The sequence below is a fragment of the Lissotriton vulgaris genome, chromosome 9 (genome assembly GCF_964263255.1).
Source record: "Lissotriton vulgaris chromosome 9, aLisVul1.2, whole genome shotgun sequence".
Classification (NCBI taxonomy): domain Eukaryota; kingdom Metazoa; phylum Chordata; class Amphibia; order Caudata; family Salamandridae; genus Lissotriton; species Lissotriton vulgaris.
In genome coordinates, this window is record NC_141697.1 from 541543750 (window position 1) to 541561904 (window position 18155).

Below are 18155 nucleotides of genomic sequence, written 5' to 3' on the forward strand. Positions count from 1 at the left end.
ATTGGTCTGGCTCTCACCTCATTTGCATAAGTATATCCCAAGGCATGCTGGGTGCAGAAAAACTTCATCTTCCCCTCTCACAATCAGTCATAACTGAAAGTCAGACACTCTTAGGCACTAGCCGTTTCAGGCCTTTATCAAGACAGTAGCTCTTGAACCATCTCTCTCTCGCTCTGTGATCCTAGCACTAGCATGCTCAGGATTTGGCTTTACCTTGGAGCCAGAGATATACCCGGTGAGGGCTTGCCCGGTGTGAGGCTTTTGAGCGTTTGGGAGCATTGTGGACGTTGGACAGGAAACTATGCGAATATGAAGCCTCCAACATTCCTGCTTCAGTGAGTGGTTCTTTCCATGGACATCTGACTCTTGGATTCCTCTCAACTTGCCTTCTGATAAAACATTTTGTGAGCAGCAGTTTCCTTCGACAGCTACAAGGTGGCGCTACATTCAGGTGAGAGCACAAGTATGCACAAAATGTTAGGGACTTTTGCCAGATTTATCGGTGGATCTTGCATATTTTTTCAGAGGCTAGATATTGCCTAGAAATGCTTTTTAACATAGAGATGCTGGAGTTACAATGTCTGGTCGGGCCTCAGCCCTTCCATTGTTTGCCCACTGTAACAAATTTATTACCAGCACATGTGTGTTGTGACTCTGCTTTATGAAACTTATCATATATTAGGACAATGTATGTAGCAGAAGGTGCGATTGAGATGTTTGCCCACGTATTTGTTTATTTTTTTATATATGGCTGATTAATCTGTTCGTGAAATTTCCATTTTGTGACATGTTGCATTACAATATATCCTGCTTGCAGAATATATAAGTATTTTCAGTGCGTTGGCCGGGAATCGAACCCGGGTCAACTGCTTGGGAAGCAGCTATGCTCACCACTATACCACCAACGCCCTCTGATGTGTTAGCTCTCGGTTCTAAATATTACGTTGCAGAAATCAATGACTATCTTGCACCAGCTTCAATGGTGCATTTGGTTTAGATACCAACATGAGAAGCAGTAGAACGTTTTTTGCAGAGGGTAAGGAACTGGGGATTGAAACCAAGGACAAAGTTGTGCAGAAGAGAAGAAATGAAAAGCAACAGTACAAATAGTAGAAATGAGCATATATAGGCAGCATGGGAAGCAAAGCAGGGAAGAGAAAGAGAACATTCCATGAAATGCCCAGGAGATATATAAGAGCAGAACAAAAAGGGAAGAATGAAATTCAAAGCATGCCCAGAAAGTTGTGTGAAGCTCCCACCAGTCAGTCATTTATGGTTATAATTGTGTGTCTTTACTTTCAAAGTACAGGGTTGTACCTTTCACGATCACTCTTGTATTACACAGACACGAATAGTTGAGAAGTCTTTTCTCACATAGCTGGTACAAGCTTGCACTTTTCCTTTCTGGCTATGTGGAAATGACAGCTTGGTCCTTGGAAGGAAAATCAAGCAAAATTAGCAGAGGATGGTTTCGATCCATCGACCTCTGGGTTATGGGCCCAGCACGCTTCCGCTGCGCCACTCTGCTCCTTTGTGAAAGTGTTCTGTTTATGCAGATGAGGAGGCATTCAGAGAAGTGACGTGGGATTGGTCGGGCTCTCACCTCATTTGCCTAAGTATATCGCAAGGCATGCTGGGTGCAGAAAATCTTTATCTTCCCCTCTCACAATCAGTCACAACTGAAAGTCCAGACCCTCTTATTCACTAGCCGTTTCAGGCCTTTAACAAGACAACAGCTCTCCGACGCTCTCTGTCTCTCTCTCTCTCTGTGATCCTAGTGCTTGCATGCTCAGTATTTGGCTTTTCCTGGGAGCCAGAGATCTACCCGGTGAGGGCTTGCCGGTATAAGGCTTTAGAGCGTTTGGGAGCGTTCGGTACATGAGAGGACGTTGGACTGGAAGCTATGCAAATTTGAAGCATCCAAACTTCCTGCTGCAGTCGGAGGCTCTTTCCATGGACATCTGCCTTTTGGATTCCTCTAAACTTGCCCTCTGATGAAACATTTTGTGAGCTGCAGTTACCTCCGACGGCTACAAGGTGGTGCTACATTCAGGTGAGGGCACAAGTATGCACAAAATGTTGGGGACTTTTGCCAGATTTATTGCTGGACCTTGCATATTTTTTTCAGAGGCTAAATATTGCCTAGGAAATGCTTTTTAACATAGAGATGCTGGAGTTAAAATGTCTGGTCGGGCCTCAGCCCTTTCATTGTCTGCCCACTGTAACATATTTTTTTACCAGTACATGTGAGTGGTGACTCTGCTTTATGAAACTTATCATATATTAGGACAATGAATATAGCAGAAGGGGCGATCGAAATGCTTGCCTACATATTTGTTTATTTTTTATATAATGGCTGATTAACCTCTTAATTATATTACCATTTTGTGAAATGTTGCTTTAAAATATATCCTGCTTGCAGAATATATAAGTATTTGTACTGCGTTGGCCGGGAATCGAACCCGGGTCAACTGCTTGGAAGGCAGCTATGCTCACCACTATACCACCAACGCCCTCTGATCTTTGTGCTCTCGGTTCTAAACATTAGGACCCTGAGTTCAATGACTATCATGCACCAGCTTCAATGGTGCATTTGGTTTAGATACCAACATGAAAAGCAATAGAAAGTTTTTGTAGAGGGTAAGGAACTGGGATTGAAACCAAGGACAAAGCTGTGCAGAAGAGAAGAATGGAAAGCAGCAATACAAATAATAGATATGAACACATAGAGGCAGCATGGGAAGCAAAGCAGGGAAGAGAAATAGAGAACATTCCATGAAATGCCCAGGAGATAGATAAGAGCAGAACAAAAAAGGGAAGAATGAAATTCAAAGCCTCCACATAAAAGTGTTTGAAGGTCCCACCAGTCATTCATGCTTATTATTGTGTGCCTTTACTTTCAAAGTACAGTGTGGAGCTTTTGACGATCCCTCTCTTGTATTTCAGCAGACACAGATAGTTGAGAAGTCTTTTCTCACATAGCTGGCACAAGCTTGCGCTTTTCCTTGCTGGTAGCGTGGAAATGACAGCTTGGTCCTTGGAAGTAAAATCAAGCAAAATTAGCAGAGGATGGTTTCGATCCATCGACCTCTGGGTTATGGGCCCAGCACGCTTCCGCTGCGCCACTCTGCTCCGTTGTGAAAGTGTTCTTTTTATGCAGATAAGGAGCATTAGGCAGAGTAGCATGGGATTGGTCTGGCTCTCACCTCATTTGCATAAGTATATCCCAAGGCATGCTGGGTGCAGAAAAACTTCATCTTCCCCTCTCACAATCAGTAATAACTGAAAGTCAGACACTCTTAGGCACTAGCCGTTTCAGGCCTTTATCAAGACAGTAGCTCTTGAACCATCTCTCTCTCGCTCTGTGATCCTAGCACTAGCATGCTCAGGATTTGGCTTTACCTTGGAGCCAGAGATATACCCGGTGAGGGCTTGCCCGGTGTGAGGCTTTTGAGCGTTCGGGACGTGAGTGGACGTTGGACAGGAAACTATGCGAATATGAAGCCTCCAACATTCCTGCTTCAGTGAGTGGTTCTTTCCATGGACATCTGACTCTTGGATTCCTCTCAACTTGCCTTCTGATAAAACATTTTGTGAGCAGCAGTTTCCTTCGACAGCTACAAGGTGGCGCTACATTCAGGTGAGAGCACAAGTATGCACAAAATGTTAGGGACTTTTGCCAGATTTATCGGTGGATCTTGCATATTTTTTCAGAGGCTAGATATTGCCTAGAAATGCTTTTTAACATAGAGATGCTGGAGTTACAATGTCTGGTCGGGCCTCAGCCCTTCCATTGTTTGCCCACTGTAACAAATTTATTACCAGCACATGTGTGTTGTGACTCTGCTTTATGAAACTTATCATATATTAGGACAATGTATGTAGCAGAAGGTGCGATTGAGATGTTTGCCCACGTATTTGTTTATTTTTTTATATATGGCTGATTAATCTGTTCGTGAAATTTCCATTTTGTGACATGTTGCATTACAATATATCCTGCTTGCAGAATATATAAGTATTTTCAGTGCGTTGGCCGGGAATCGAACCCGGGTCAACTGCTTGGGAAGCAGCTATGCTCACCACTATACCACCAACGCCCTCTGATGTGTTAGCTCTCGGTTCTAAATATTACGTTGCAGAAATCAATGACTATCTTGCACCAGCTTCAATGGTGCATTTGGTTTAGATACCAACATGAGAAGCAGTAGAACGTTTTTTGCAGAGGGTAAGGAACTGGGGATTGAAACCAAGGACAAAGTTGTGCAGAAGAGAAGAAATGAAAAGCAACAGTACAAATAGTAGAAATGAGCATATATAGGCAGCATGGGAAGCAAAGCAGGGAAGAGAAAGAGAACATTCCATGAAATGCCCAGGAGATAGATAAGAGCAGAACAAAAAGGGAAGAATGAAATTCAAAGCATGCCCAGAAAGTTGTGTGAAGCTCCCACCAGTCAGTCATTTATGGTTATAATTGTGTGTCTTTACTTTCAAAGTACAGGGTTGTACCTTTCACGATCACTCTTGTATTACACAGACACGAATAGTTGAGAAGTCTTTTCTCACATAGCTGGCACAAGCTTGCACTTTTCCTTTCTGGCTATGTGGAAATGACAGCTTGGTCCTTGGAAGGAAAATCAAGCAAAATTAGCAGAGGATGGTTTCGATCCATCGACCTCTGGGTTATGGGCCCAGCACGCTTCCGCTGCGCCACTCTGCTCCTTTGTGAAAGTGTTCTCTTTATGCAGATGAGGAGGCATTCAGAGAAGTGACGTGGGATTGGTCGGGCTCTCACCTCATTTGCCTAAGTATATCGCAAGGCATGCTGGGTGCAGAAAATCTTTATCTTCCCCTCTCACAATCAGTCACAACTGAAAGTCCAGACCCTCTTAGGCACTAGCCGTTTCAGGCCTTTAACAAGACAACAGCTCTCCGACGCTCTCTGTCTCTCTCTCTCTCTGTGATCCTAGTGCTTGCATGCTCAGTATTTGGCTTTTCCTGGGAGCCAGAGATCTACCCGGTGAGGGCTTGCCGGTATAAGGCTTTAGAGAGTTTGGGAGCGTTCGGTACATGAGAGGACGTTGGACTGGAAGCTATGCAAATTTGAAGCATCCAAACTTCCTGCTGCAGTCGGAGGCTCTTTCCATGGACATCTGCCTTTTGGATTCCTCTAAACTTGCCCTCTGATGAAACATTTTGTGAGCTGCAGTTACCTCCGACGGCTACAAGGTGGTGCTACATTCAGGTGAGGGCACAAGTATGCACAAAATGTTGGGGACTTTTGCCAGATTTATTGCTGGACCTTGCATATTTTTTTCAGAGGCTAAATATTGCCTAGGAAATGCTTTTTAACATAGAGATGCTGGAGTTAAAATGTCTGGTCGGGCCTCAGCCCTTTCATTGTCTGCCCACTGTAACATATTTTTTTACCAGTACATGTGAGTGGTGACTCTGCTTTATGAAACTTATCATATATTAGGACAATGAATATAGCAGAAGGGGCGATCGAAATGCTTGCCTACATATTTGTTTATTTTTTATATAATGGCTGATTAACCTCTTAATTATATTACCATTTTGTGAAATGTTGCTTTAAAATATATCCTGCTTGCAGAATATATAAGTATTTGTACTGCGTTGGCCGGGAATCGAACCCGGGTCAACTGCTTGGAAGGCAGCTATGCTCACCACTATACCACCAACGCCCTCTGATCTTTGTGCTCTCGGTTCTAAACATTAGGACCCTGAGTTCAATGACTATCATGCACCAGCTTCAATGGTGCATTTGGTTTAGATACCAACATGAAAAGCAATAGAAAGTTTTTGTAGAGGGTAAGGAACTGGGATTGAAACCAAGGACAAAGCTGTGCAGAAGAGAAGAATGGAAAGCAGCAATACAAATAATAGATATGAACACATAGAGGCAGCATGGGAAGCAAAGCAGGGAAGAGAAATAGAGAACATTCCATGAAATGCCCAGGAGATAGATAAGAGCAGAACAAAAAAGGGAAGAATGAAATTCAAAGCCTCCACATAAAAGTGTTTGAAGGTCCCACCAGTCATTCATGCTTATTATTGTGTGCCTTTACTTTCAAAGTACAGTGTGGAGCCTTTGACGATCCCTCTCTTGTATTTCAGCAGACACAGATAGTTGAGAAGTCTTTTCTCACATAGCTGGCACAAGCTTGCGCTTTTCCTTGCTGGTAGCGTGGAAATGACAGCTTGGTCCTTGGAAGTAAAATCAAGCAAAATTAGCAGAGGATGGTTTCGATCCATCGACCTCTGGGTTATGGGCCCAGCACGCTTCCGCTGCGCCACTCTGCTCCGTTGTGAAAGTGTTCTTTTTATGCAGATAAGGAGCATTAGGCAGAGTAGCATGGGATTGGTCTGGCTCTCACCTCATTTGCATAAGTATATCCCAAGGCATGCTGGGTGCAGAAAAACTTCATCTTCCCCTCTCACAATCAGTCATAACTGAAAGTCAGACACTCTTAGGCACTAGCCGTTTCAGGCCTTTATCAAGACAGTAGCTCTTGAACCATCTCTCTCTCGCTCTGTGATCCTAGCACTAGCATGCTCAGGATTTGGCTTTACCTTGGAGCCAGAGATATACCCGGTGAGGGCTTGCCCGGTGTGAGGCTTTTGAGCGTTTGGGAGCGTTCGGGACGTGAGTGGACGTTGGACAGGAAACTATGCGAATATGAAGCCTCCAACATTCCTGCTTCAGTGAGTGGTTCTTTCCATGGACATCTGACTCTTGGATTCCTCTCAACTTGCCTTCTGATAAAACATTTTGTGAGCAGCAGTTTCCTTCGACAGCTACAAGGTGGCGCTACATTCAGGTGAGAGCACAAGTATGCACAAAATGTTAGGGACTTTTGCCAGATTTATCGGTGGATCTTGCATATTTTTTCAGAGGCTAGATATTGCCTAGAAATGCTTTTTAACATAGAGATGCTGGAGTTACAATGTCTGGTCGGGCCTCAGCCCTTCCATTGTTTGCCCACTGTAACAAATTTATTACCAGCACATGTGTGTTGTGACTCTGCTTTATGAAACTTATCATATATTAGGACAATGTATGTAGCAGAAGGTGCGATTGAGATGTTTGCCCACGTATTTGTTTATTTTTTTATATATGGCTGATTAATCTGTTCGTGAAATTTCCATTTTGTGACATGTTGCATTACAATATATCCTGCTTGCAGAATATATAAGTATTTTCAGTGCGTTGGCCGGGAATCGAACCCGGGTCAACTGCTTGGGAAGCAGCTATGCTCACCACTATACCACCAACACCCTCTGATGTGTTAGCTCTCGGTTCTAAATATTACGTTGCAGAAATCAATGACTATCTTGCACCAGCTTCAATGGTGCATTTGGTTTAGATACCAACATGAGAAGCAGTAGAACGTTTTTTGCAGAGGGTAAGGAACTGGGGATTGAAACCAAGGACAAAGTTGTGCAGAAGAGAAGAAATGAAAAGCAACAGTACAAATAGTAGAAATGAGCATATATAGGCAGCATGGGAAGCAAAGCAGGGAAGAGAAAGAGAACATTCCATGAAATGCCCAGGAGATAGATAAGAGCAGAACAAAAAGGGAAGAATGAAATTCAAAGCATGCCCAGAAAGTTGTGTGAAGCTCCCACCAGTCATTTATGGTTATAATTGTGTGTCTTTACTTTCAAAGTACAGGGTTGTACCTTTCACGATCACTCTTGTATTACACAGACACGAATAGTTGAGAAGTCTTTTCTCACATAGCTGGTACAAGCTTGCACTTTTCCTTTCTGGCTATGTGGAAATGACAGCTTGGTCCTTGGAAGGAAAATCAAGCAAAATTAGCAGAGGATGGTTTCGATCCATCGACCTCTGGGTTATGGGCCCAGCACGCTTCCGCTGTGCCACTCTGCTCCTTTGTGAAAGTGTTCTGTTTATGCAGATGAGGAGGCATTCAGAGAAGTGACGTGGGATTGGTCGGGCTCTCACCTCATTTGCCTAAGTATATCGCAAGGCATGCTGGGTGCAGAAAATCTTTATCTTCCCCTCTCACAATCAGTCACAACTGAAAGTCCAGACCCTCTTATTCACTAGCCGTTTCAGGCCTTTAACAAGACAACAGCTCTCCGACGCTCTCTGTCTCTCTCTCTCTCTGTGATCCTAGTGCTTGCATGCTCAGTATTTGGCTTTACCTGGGAGCCAGAGATCTACCCGGTGAGGGCTTGCCGGTATAAGGCTTTAGAGCGTTTGGGAGCGTTCGGTACATGAGAGGACGTTGGACTGGAAGCTATGCAAATTTGAAGCATCCAAACTTCCTGCTGCAGTCGGAGGCTCTTTCCATGGACATCTGCCTTTTGGATTCCTCTAAACTTGCCCTCTGATGAAACATTTTGTGAGCTGCAGTTACCTCCGACGGCTACAAGGTGGTGCTACATTCAGGTGAGGGCACAAGTATGCACAAAATGTTGGGGACTTTTGCCAGATTTATTGCTGGATCTTGCATATTTTTTTCAGAGGCTAAATATTGCCTAGGAAATGCTTTTTAACATAGAGATGCTGGAGTTAAAATGTCTGGTCGGGCCTCAGCCCTTTCATTGTCTGCCCACTGTAACATATTTTTTTACCAGTACATGTGAGTGGTGACTCTGCTTTATGAAACTTATCATATATTAGGACAATGAATATAGCAGAAGGGGCGATCGAAATGCTTGCCTACATATTTGTTTATTTTTTATATAATGGCTGATTAACCTCTTAATTATATTACCATTTTGTGAAATGTTGCTTTAAAATATATCCTGCTTGCAGAATATATAAGTATTTGTACTGCGTTGGCCGGGAATCGAACCCGGGTCAACTGCTTGGAAGGCAGCTATGCTCACCACTATACCACCAACGCCCTCTGATCTTTGTGCTCTCGGTTCTAAACATTAGGACCCTGAGTTCAATGACTATCATGCACCAGCTTCAATGGTGCATTTGGTTTAGATACCAACATGAAAAGCAATAGAAAGTTTTTGTAGAGGGTAAGGAACTGGGATTGAAACCAAGGACAAAGCTGTGCAGAAGAGAAGAATGGAAAGCAGCAATACAAATAATAGATATGAACACATAGAGGCAGCATGGGAAGCAAAGCAGGGAAGAGAAATAGAGAACATTCCATGAAATGCCCAGGAGATAGATAAGAGCAGAACAAAAAAGGGAAGAATGAAATTCAAAGCCTCCACATAAAAGTGTTTGAAGGTCCCACCAGTCATTCATGCTTATTATTGTGTGCCTTTACTTTCAAAGTACAGTGTGGAGCTTTTGACGATCCCTCTCTTGTATTTCAGCAGACACAGATAGTTGAGAAGTCTTTTCTCACATAGCTGGCACAAGCTTGTGCTTTTCCTTGCTGGTAGCGTGGAAATGACAGCTTGGTCCTTGGAAGTAAAATCAAGCAAAATTAGCAGAGGATGGTTTCGATCCATCGACCTCTGGGTTATGGGCCCAGCACGCTTCCGCTGCGCCACTCTGCTCCGTTGTGAAAGTGTTCTTTTTATGCAGATAAGGAGCATTAGGCAGAGTAGCATGGGATTGGTCTGGCTCTCACCTCATTTGCATAAGTATATCCCAAGGCATGCTGGGTGCAGAAAAACTTCATCTTCCCCTCTCACAATCAGTAATAACTGAAAGTCAGACACTCTTAGGCACTAGCCGTTTCAGGCCTTTATCAAGACAGTAGCTCTTGAACCATCTCTCTCTCGCTCTGTGATCCTAGCACTAGCATGCTCAGGATTTGGCTTTACCTTGGAGCCAGAGATATACCCGGTGAGGGCTTGCCCGGTGTGAGGCTTTTGAGCGTTCGGGACGTGAGTGGACGTTGGACAGGAAACTATGCGAATATGAAGCCTCCAACATTCCTGCTTCAGTGAGTGGTTCTTTCCATGGACATCTGACTCTTGGATTCCTCTCAACTTGCCTTCTGATAAAACATTTTGTGAGCAGCAGTTTCCTTCGACAGCTACAAGGTGGCGCTACATTCAGGTGAGAGCACAAGTATGCACAAAATGTTAGGGACTTTTGCCAGATTTATCGGTGGATCTTGCATATTTTTTCAGAGGCTAGATATTGCCTAGAAATGCTTTTTAACATAGAGATGCTGGAGTTACAATGTCTGGTCGGGCCTCAGCCCTTCCATTGTTTGCCCACTGTAACAAATTTATTACCAGCACATGTGTGTTGTGACTCTGCTTTATGAAACTTATCATATATTAGGACAATGTATGTAGCAGAAGGTGCGATTGAGATGTTTGCCCACGTATTTGTTTATTTTTTTATATATGGCTGATTAATCTGTTCGTGAAATTTCCATTTTGTGACATGTTGCATTACAATATATCCTGCTTGCAGAATATATAAGTATTTTCAGTGCGTTGGCCGGGAATCGAACCCGGGTCAACTGCTTGGGAAGCAGCTATGCTCACCACTATACCACCAACGCCCTCTGATGTGTTAGCTCTCGGTTCTAAATATTACGTTGCAGAAATCAATGACTATCTTGCACCAGCTTCAATGGTGCATTTGGTTTAGATACCAACATGAGAAGCAGTAGAACGTTTTTTGCAGAGGGTAAGGAACTGGGGATTGAAACCAAGGACAAAGTTGTGCAGAAGAGAAGAAATGAAAAGCAACAGTACAAATAGTAGAAATGAGCATATATAGGCAGCATGGGAAGCAAAGCAGGGAAGAGAAAGAGAACATTCCATGAAATGCCCAGGAGATAGATAAGAGCAGAACAAAAAGGGAAGAATGAAATTCAAAGCATGCCCAGAAAGTTGTGTGAAGCTCCCACCAGTCAGTCATTTATGGTTATAATTGTGTGTCTTTACTTTCAAAGTACAGGGTTGTACCTTTCACGATCACTCTTGTATTACACAGACACGAATAGTTGAGAAGTCTTTTCTCACATAGCTGGCACAAGCTTGCACTTTTCCTTTCTGGCTATGTGGAAATGACAGCTTGGTCCTTGGAAGGAAAATCAAGCAAAATTAGCAGAGGATGGTTTCGATCCATCGACCTCTGGGTTATGGGCCCAGCACGCTTCCGCTGCGCCACTCTGCTCCTTTGTGAAAGTGTTCTCTTTATGCAGATGAGGAGGCATTCAGAGAAGTGACGTGGGATTGGTCGGGCTCTCACCTCATTTGCCTAAGTATATCGCAAGGCATGCTGGGTGCAGAAAATCTTTATCTTCCCCTCTCACAATCAGTCACAACTGAAAGTCCAGACCCTCTTAGGCACTAGCCGTTTCAGGCCTTTAACAAGACAACAGCTCTCCGACGCTCTCTGTCTCTCTCTCTCTCTGTGATCCTAGTGCTTGCATGCTCAGTATTTGGCTTTTCCTGGGAGCCAGAGATCTACCCGGTGAGGGCTTGCCGGTATAAGGCTTTAGAGAGTTTGGGAGCGTTCGGTACATGAGAGGACGTTGGACTGGAAGCTATGCAAATTTGAAGCATCCAAACTTCCTGCTGCAGTCGGAGGCTCTTTCCATGGACATCTGCCTTTTGGATTCCTCTAAACTTGCCCTCTGATGAAACATTTTGTGAGCTGCAGTTACCTCCGACGGCTACAAGGTGGTGCTACATTCAGGTGAGGGCACAAGTATGCACAAAATGTTGGGGACTTTTGCCAGATTTATTGCTGGACCTTGCATATTTTTTTCAGAGGCTAAATATTGCCTAGGAAATGCTTTTTAACATAGAGATGCTGGAGTTAAAATGTCTGGTCGGGCCTCAGCCCTTTCATTGTCTGCCCACTGTAACATATTTTTTTACCAGTACATGTGAGTGGTGACTCTGCTTTATGAAACTTATCATATATTAGGACAATGAATATAGCAGAAGGGGCGATCGAAATGCTTGCCTACATATTTGTTTATTTTTTATATAATGGCTGATTAACCTCTTAATTATATTACCATTTTGTGAAATGTTGCTTTAAAATATATCCTGCTTGCAGAATATATAAGTATTTGTACTGCGTTGGCCGGGAATCGAACCCGGGTCAACTGCTTGGAAGGCAGCTATGCTCACCACTATACCACCAACGCCCTCTGATCTTTGTGCTCTCGGTTCTAAACATTAGGACCCTGAGTTCAATGACTATCATGCACCAGCTTCAATGGTGCATTTGGTTTAGATACCAACATGAAAAGCAATAGAAAGTTTTTGTAGAGGGTAAGGAACTGGGATTGAAACCAAGGACAAAGCTGTGCAGAAGAGAAGAATGGAAAGCAGCAATACAAATAATAGATATGAACACATAGAGGCAGCATGGGAAGCAAAGCAGGGAAGAGAAATAGAGAACATTCCATGAAATGCCCAGGAGATAGATAAGAGCAGAACAAAAAAGGGAAGAATGAAATTCAAAGCCTCCACATAAAAGTGTTTGAAGGTCCCACCAGTCATTCATGCTTATTATTGTGTGCCTTTACTTTCAAAGTACAGTGTGGAGCTTTTGATGATCCCTCTCTTGTATTTCAGCAGACACAGATAGTTGAGAAGTCTTTTCTCACATAGCTGGCACAAGCTTGCGCTTTTCCTTGCTGGTAGCGTGGAAATGACAGCTTGGTCCTTGGAAGTAAAATCAAGCAAAATTAGCAGAGGATGGTTTCGATCCATCGACCTCTGGGTTATGGGCCCAGCACGCTTCCGCTGCGCCACTCTGCTCCGTTGTGAAAGTGTTCTTTTTATGCAGATAAGGAGCATTAGGCAGAGTAGCATGGGATTGGTCTGGCTCTCACCTCATTTGCATAAGTATATCCCAAGGCATGCTGGGTGCAGAAAAACTTCATCTTCCCCTCTCACAATCAGTCATAACTGAAAGTCAGACACTCTTAGGCACTAGCCGTTTCAGGCCTTTATCAAGACAGTAGCTCTTGAACCATCTCTCTCTCGCTCTGTGATCCTAGCACTAGCATGCTCAGGATTTGGCTTTACCTTGGAGCCAGAGATATACCCGGTGAGGGCTTGCCCGGTGTGAGGCTTTTGAGCGTTTGGGAGCGTTCGGGACGTGAGTGGACGTTGGACAGGAAACTATGCGAATATGAAGCCTCCAACATTCCTGCTTCAGTGAGTGGTTCTTTCCATGGACATCTGACTCTTGGATTCCTCTCAACTTGCCTTCTGATAAAACATTTTGTGAGCAGCAGTTTCCTTCGACAGCTACAAGGTGGCGCTACATTCAGGTGAGAGCACAAGTATGCACAAAATGTTAGGGACTTTTGCCAGATTTATCGGTGGATCTTGCATATTTTTTCAGAGGCTAGATATTGCCTAGAAATGCTTTTTAACATAGAGAGGCTGGAGTTACAATGTCTGGTCGGGCCTCAGCCCTTCCATTGTTTGCCCACTGTAACAAATTTATTACCAGCACATGTGTGTTGTGACTCTGCTTTATGAAACTTATCATATATTAGGACAATGTATGTAGCAGAAGGTGCGATTGAGATGTTTGCCCACGTATTTGTTTATTTTTTTATATATGGCTGATTAATCTGTTCGTGAAATTTCCATTTTGTGACATGTTGCATTACAATATATCCTGCTTGCAGAATATATAAGTATTTTCAGTGCGTTGGCCGGGAATCGAACCCGGGTCAACTGCTTGGGAAGCAGCTATGCTCACCACTATACCACCAACGCCCTCTGATGTGTTAGCTCTCGGTTCTAAATATTACGTTGCAGAAATCAATGACTATCTTGCACCAGCTTCAATGGTGCATTTGGTTTAGATACCAACATGAGAAGCAGTAGAACGTTTTTTGCAGAGGGTAAGGAACTGGGGATTGAAACCAAGGACAAAGTTGTGCAGAAGAGAAGAAATGAAAAGCAACAGTACAAATAGTAGAAATGAGCATATATAGGCAGCATGGGAAGCAAAGCAGGGAAGAGAAAGAGAACATTCCATGAAATGCCCAGGAGATATATAAGAGCAGAACAAAAAGGGAAGAATGAAATTCAAAGCATGCCCAGAAAGTTGTGTGAAGCTCCCACCAGTCAGTCATTTATGGTTATAATTGTGTGTCTTTACTTTCAAAGTACAGGGTTGTACCTTTCACGATCACTCTTGTATTACACAGACACGAATAGTTGAGAAGTCTTTTCTCACATAGCTGGCACAAGCTTGCACTTTTCCTTTCTGGCTATGTGGAAATGACAGCTTGGTCCTTGGAAGGAAAATCAAGCAAAATTAGCAGAGGATGGTTTCGATCCATCGACCTCTGGGTTATGGGCCCAGCACGCTTCCGCTGCACCACTCTGCTCCTTTGTGAAAGTGTTCTCTTTATGCAGATGAGGAGGCATTCAGAGAAGTGACGTGGGATTGGTCGGGCTCTCACCTCATTTGCCTAAGTATATCGCAAGGCATGCTGGGTGCAGAAAATCTTTATCTTCCCCTCTCACAATCAGTCACAACTGAAAGTCCAGACCCTCTTAGGCACTAGCCGTTTCAGGCCTTTAACAAGACAACAGCTCTCCGACGCTCTCTGTCTCTCTCTCTCTCTGTGATCCTAGTGCTTGCATGCTCAGTATTTGGCTTTTCCTGGGAGCCAGAGATCTACCCAGTGAGGGCTTGCCGGTATAAGGCTTTAGAGCGTTTGGGAGCGTTCGGTACATGAGAGGACGTTGGACTGGAAGCTATGCAAATTTGAAGCATCCAAACTTCCTGCTGCAGTCGGAGGCTCTTTCCATGGACATCTGCCTTTTGGATTCCTCTAAACTTGCCCTCTGATGAAACATTTTGTGAGCTGCAGTTACCTCCGACGGCTACAAGGTGGTGCTACATTCAGGTGAGGGCACAAGTATGCACAAAATGTTGGGGACTTTTGCCAGATTTATTGCTGGATCTTGCATATTTTTTTCAGAGGCTAAATATTGCCTAGGAAATGCTTTTTAACATAGAGATGCTGGAGTTAAAATGTCTGGTCGGGCCTCAGCCCTTTCATTGTCTGCCCACTGTAACATATTTTTTTACCAGTACATGTGAGTGGTGACTCTGCTTTATGAAACTTATCATATATTAGGACAATGAATATAGCAGAAGGGGCGATCGAAATGCTTGCCTACATATTTGTTTATTTTTTTTATAATGGCTGATTAACCTCTTAATTATATTACCATTTTGTGAAATGTTGCTTTAAAATATATCCTGCTTGCAGAATATATAAGTATTTGTACTGCGTTGGCCGGGAATCGAACCCGGGTCAACTGCTTGGAAGGCAGCTATGCTCACCACTATACCACCAACGCCCTCTGATCTTTGCGCTCTCGGTTCTAAACATTAGGACCCTGAGTTCAATGACTATCATGCACCAGCTTCAATGGTGCATTTGGTTTAGATACCAACATGAAAAGCAATAGAAAGTTTTTGTAGAGGGTAAGGAACTGGGATTGAAACCAAGGACAAAGCTGTGCAGAAGAGAAGAATGGAAAGCAGCAATACAAATAATAGATATGAACACATAGAGGCAGCATGGGAAGCAAAGCAGGGAAGAGAAATAGAGAACATTCCATGAAATGCCCAGGAGATAGATAAGAGCAGAACAAAAAAGGGAAGAATGAAATTCAAAGCCTCCACATAAAAGTGTTTGAAGGTCCCACCAGTCATTCATGCTTATTATTGTGTGCCTTTACTTTCAAAGTACAGTGTGGAGCCTTTGACGATCCCTCTCTTGTATTTCAGCAGACACAGATAGTTGAGAAGTCTTTTCTCACATAGCTGGCACAAGCTTGCGCTTTTCCTTGCTGGTAGCGTGGAAATGACAGCTTGGTCCTTGGAAGTAAAATCAAGCAAAATTAGCAGAGGATGGTTTCGATCCATCGACCTCTGGGTTATGGGCCCAGCACGCTTCCGCTGCGCCACTCTGCTCCGTTGTGAAAGTGTTCTTTTTATGCAGATAAGGAGCATTAGGCAGAGTAGCATGGGATTGGTCTGGCTCTCACCTCATTTGCATAAGTATATCCCAAGGCATGCTGGGTGCAGAAAAACTTCATCTTCCCCTCTCACAATCAGTCATAACTGAAAGTCAGACACTCTTAGGCACTAGCCGTTTCAGGCCTTTATCAAGACAGTAGCTCTTGAACCATCTCTCTCTCGCTCTGTGATCCTAGCACTAGCATGCTCAGGATTTGGCTTTACCTTGGAGCCAGAGATATACCCGGTGAGGGCTTGCCCGGTGTGAGGCTTTTGAGCGTTTGGGAGCATTGTGGACGTTGGACAGGAAACTATGCGAATATGAAGCCTCCAACATTCCTGCTTCAGTGAGTGGTTCTTTCCATGGACATCTGACTCTTGGATTCCTCTCAACTTGCCTTCTGATAAAACATTTTGTGAGCAGCAGTTTCCTTCGACAGCTACAAGGTGGCGCTACATTCAGGTGAGAGCACAAGTATGCACAAAATGTTAGGGACTTTTGCCAGATTTATCGGTGGATCTTGCATATTTTTTCAGAGGCTAGATATTGCCTAGAAATGCTTTTTAACATAGAGATGCTGGAGTTACAATGTCTGGTCGGGCCTCAGCCCTTCCATTGTTTGCCCACTGTAACAAATTTATTACCAGCACATGTGTGTTGTGACTCTGCTTTATGAAACTTATCATATATTAGGACAATGTATGTAGCAGAAGGTGCGATTGAGATGTTTGCCCACGTATTTGTTTATTTTTTTATATATGGCTGATTAATCTGTTCGTGAAATTTCCATTTTGTGACATGTTGCATTACAATATATCCTGCTTGCAGAATATATAAGTATTTTCAGTGCGTTGGCCGGGAATCGAACCCGGGTCAACTGCTTGGGAAGCAGCTATGCTCACCACTATACCACCAACGCCCTCTGATGTGTTAGCTCTCGGTTCTAAATATTACGTTGCAGAAATCAATGACTATCTTGCACCAGCTTCAATGGTGCATTTGGTTTAGATACCAACATGAGAAGCAGTAGAACGTTTTTTGCAGAGGGTAAGGAACTGGGGATTGAAACCAAGGACAAAGTTGTGCAGAAGAGAAGAAATGAAAAGCAACAGTACAAATAGTAGAAATGAGCATATATAGGCAGCATGGGAAGCAAAGCAGGGAAGAGAAAGAGAACATTCCATGAAATGCCCAGGAGATATATAAGAGCAGAACAAAAAGGGAAGAATGAAATTCAAAGCATGCCCAGAAAGTTGTGTGAAGCTCCCACCAGTCAGTCATTTATGGTTATAATTGTGTGTCTTTACTTTCAAAGTACAGGGTTGTACCTTTCACGATCACTCTTGTATTACACAGACACGAATAGTTGAGAAGTCTTTTCTCACATAGCTGGTACAAGCTTGCACTTTTCCTTTCTGGCTATGTGGAAATGACAGCTTGGTCCTTGGAAGGAAAATCAAGCAAAATTAGCAGAGGATGGTTTCGATCCATCGACCTCTGGGTTATGGGCCCAGCACGCTTCCGCTGCGCCACTCTGCTCCTTTGTGAAAGTGTTCTGTTTATGCAGATGAGGAGGCATTCAGAGAAGTGACGTGGGATTGGTCGGGCTCTCACCTCATTTGCCTAAGTATATCGCAAGGCATGCTGGGTGCAGAAAATCTTTATCTTCCCCTCTCACAATCAGTCACAACTGAAAGTCCAGACCCTCTTATTCACTAGCCGTTTCAGGCCTTTAACAAGACAACAGCTCTCCGACGCTCTCTGTCTCTCTCTCTCTCTGTGATCCTAGTGCTTGCATGCTCAGTATTTGGCTTTTCCTGGGAGCCAGAGATCTACCCGGTGAGGGCTTGCCGGTATAAGGCTTTAGAGCGTTTGGGAGCGTTCGGTACATGAGAGGACGTTGGACTGGAAGCTATGCAAATTTGAAGCATCCAAACTTCCTGCTGCAGTCGGAGGCTCTTTCCATGGACATCTGCCTTTTGGATTCCTCTAAACTTGCCCTCTGATGAAACATTTTGTGAGCTGCAGTTACCTCCGACGGCTACAAGGTGGTGCTACATTCAGGTGAGGGCACAAGTATGCACAAAATGTTGGGGACTTTTGCCAGATTTATTGCTGGACCTTGCATATTTTTTTCAGAGGCTAAATATTGCCTAGGAAATGCTTTTTAACATAGAGATGCTGGAGTTAAAATGTCTGGTCGGG

General features: G+C 43.7%; 10 non-coding genes across 10 annotated transcripts; all 10 read right to left on the minus strand.

The window, feature by feature from the left end:
* Positions 1-836: 836 nt before the first annotated feature.
* TRNAG-CCC (transfer RNA glycine (anticodon CCC)) lies at positions 837-908 on the minus strand. Its single transcript has one exon. It is a non-coding gene; the product is annotated as a tRNA-Gly (tRNA).
* A 1533-nt stretch (positions 909-2441) lies between these two features.
* On the minus strand, positions 2442-2513 carry TRNAG-UCC (transfer RNA glycine (anticodon UCC)). Its single transcript has one exon. It is a non-coding gene; the product is annotated as a tRNA-Gly (tRNA).
* Positions 2514-4025: 1512 nt separating this feature from the next.
* TRNAG-CCC (transfer RNA glycine (anticodon CCC)) lies at positions 4026-4097 on the minus strand. The gene has a single exon. It is a non-coding gene; the product is annotated as a tRNA-Gly (tRNA).
* A 1533-nt stretch (positions 4098-5630) lies between these two features.
* TRNAG-UCC (transfer RNA glycine (anticodon UCC)) lies at positions 5631-5702 on the minus strand. Its single transcript has one exon. It is a non-coding gene; the product is annotated as a tRNA-Gly (tRNA).
* A 3123-nt stretch (positions 5703-8825) lies between these two features.
* TRNAG-UCC (transfer RNA glycine (anticodon UCC)) lies at positions 8826-8897 on the minus strand. Its single transcript has one exon. It is a non-coding gene; the product is annotated as a tRNA-Gly (tRNA).
* Positions 8898-10409: 1512 nt separating this feature from the next.
* TRNAG-CCC (transfer RNA glycine (anticodon CCC)) lies at positions 10410-10481 on the minus strand. The gene has a single exon. It is a non-coding gene; the product is annotated as a tRNA-Gly (tRNA).
* Positions 10482-12014: 1533 nt separating this feature from the next.
* On the minus strand, positions 12015-12086 carry TRNAG-UCC (transfer RNA glycine (anticodon UCC)). Its single transcript has one exon. It is a non-coding gene; the product is annotated as a tRNA-Gly (tRNA).
* A 1522-nt stretch (positions 12087-13608) lies between these two features.
* TRNAG-CCC (transfer RNA glycine (anticodon CCC)) lies at positions 13609-13680 on the minus strand. Its single transcript has one exon. It is a non-coding gene; the product is annotated as a tRNA-Gly (tRNA).
* Positions 13681-15213: 1533 nt separating this feature from the next.
* TRNAG-UCC (transfer RNA glycine (anticodon UCC)) lies at positions 15214-15285 on the minus strand. The gene has a single exon. It is a non-coding gene; the product is annotated as a tRNA-Gly (tRNA).
* A 1512-nt stretch (positions 15286-16797) lies between these two features.
* On the minus strand, positions 16798-16869 carry TRNAG-CCC (transfer RNA glycine (anticodon CCC)). The gene has a single exon. It is a non-coding gene; the product is annotated as a tRNA-Gly (tRNA).
* Positions 16870-18155: the final 1286 nt, after the last annotated feature.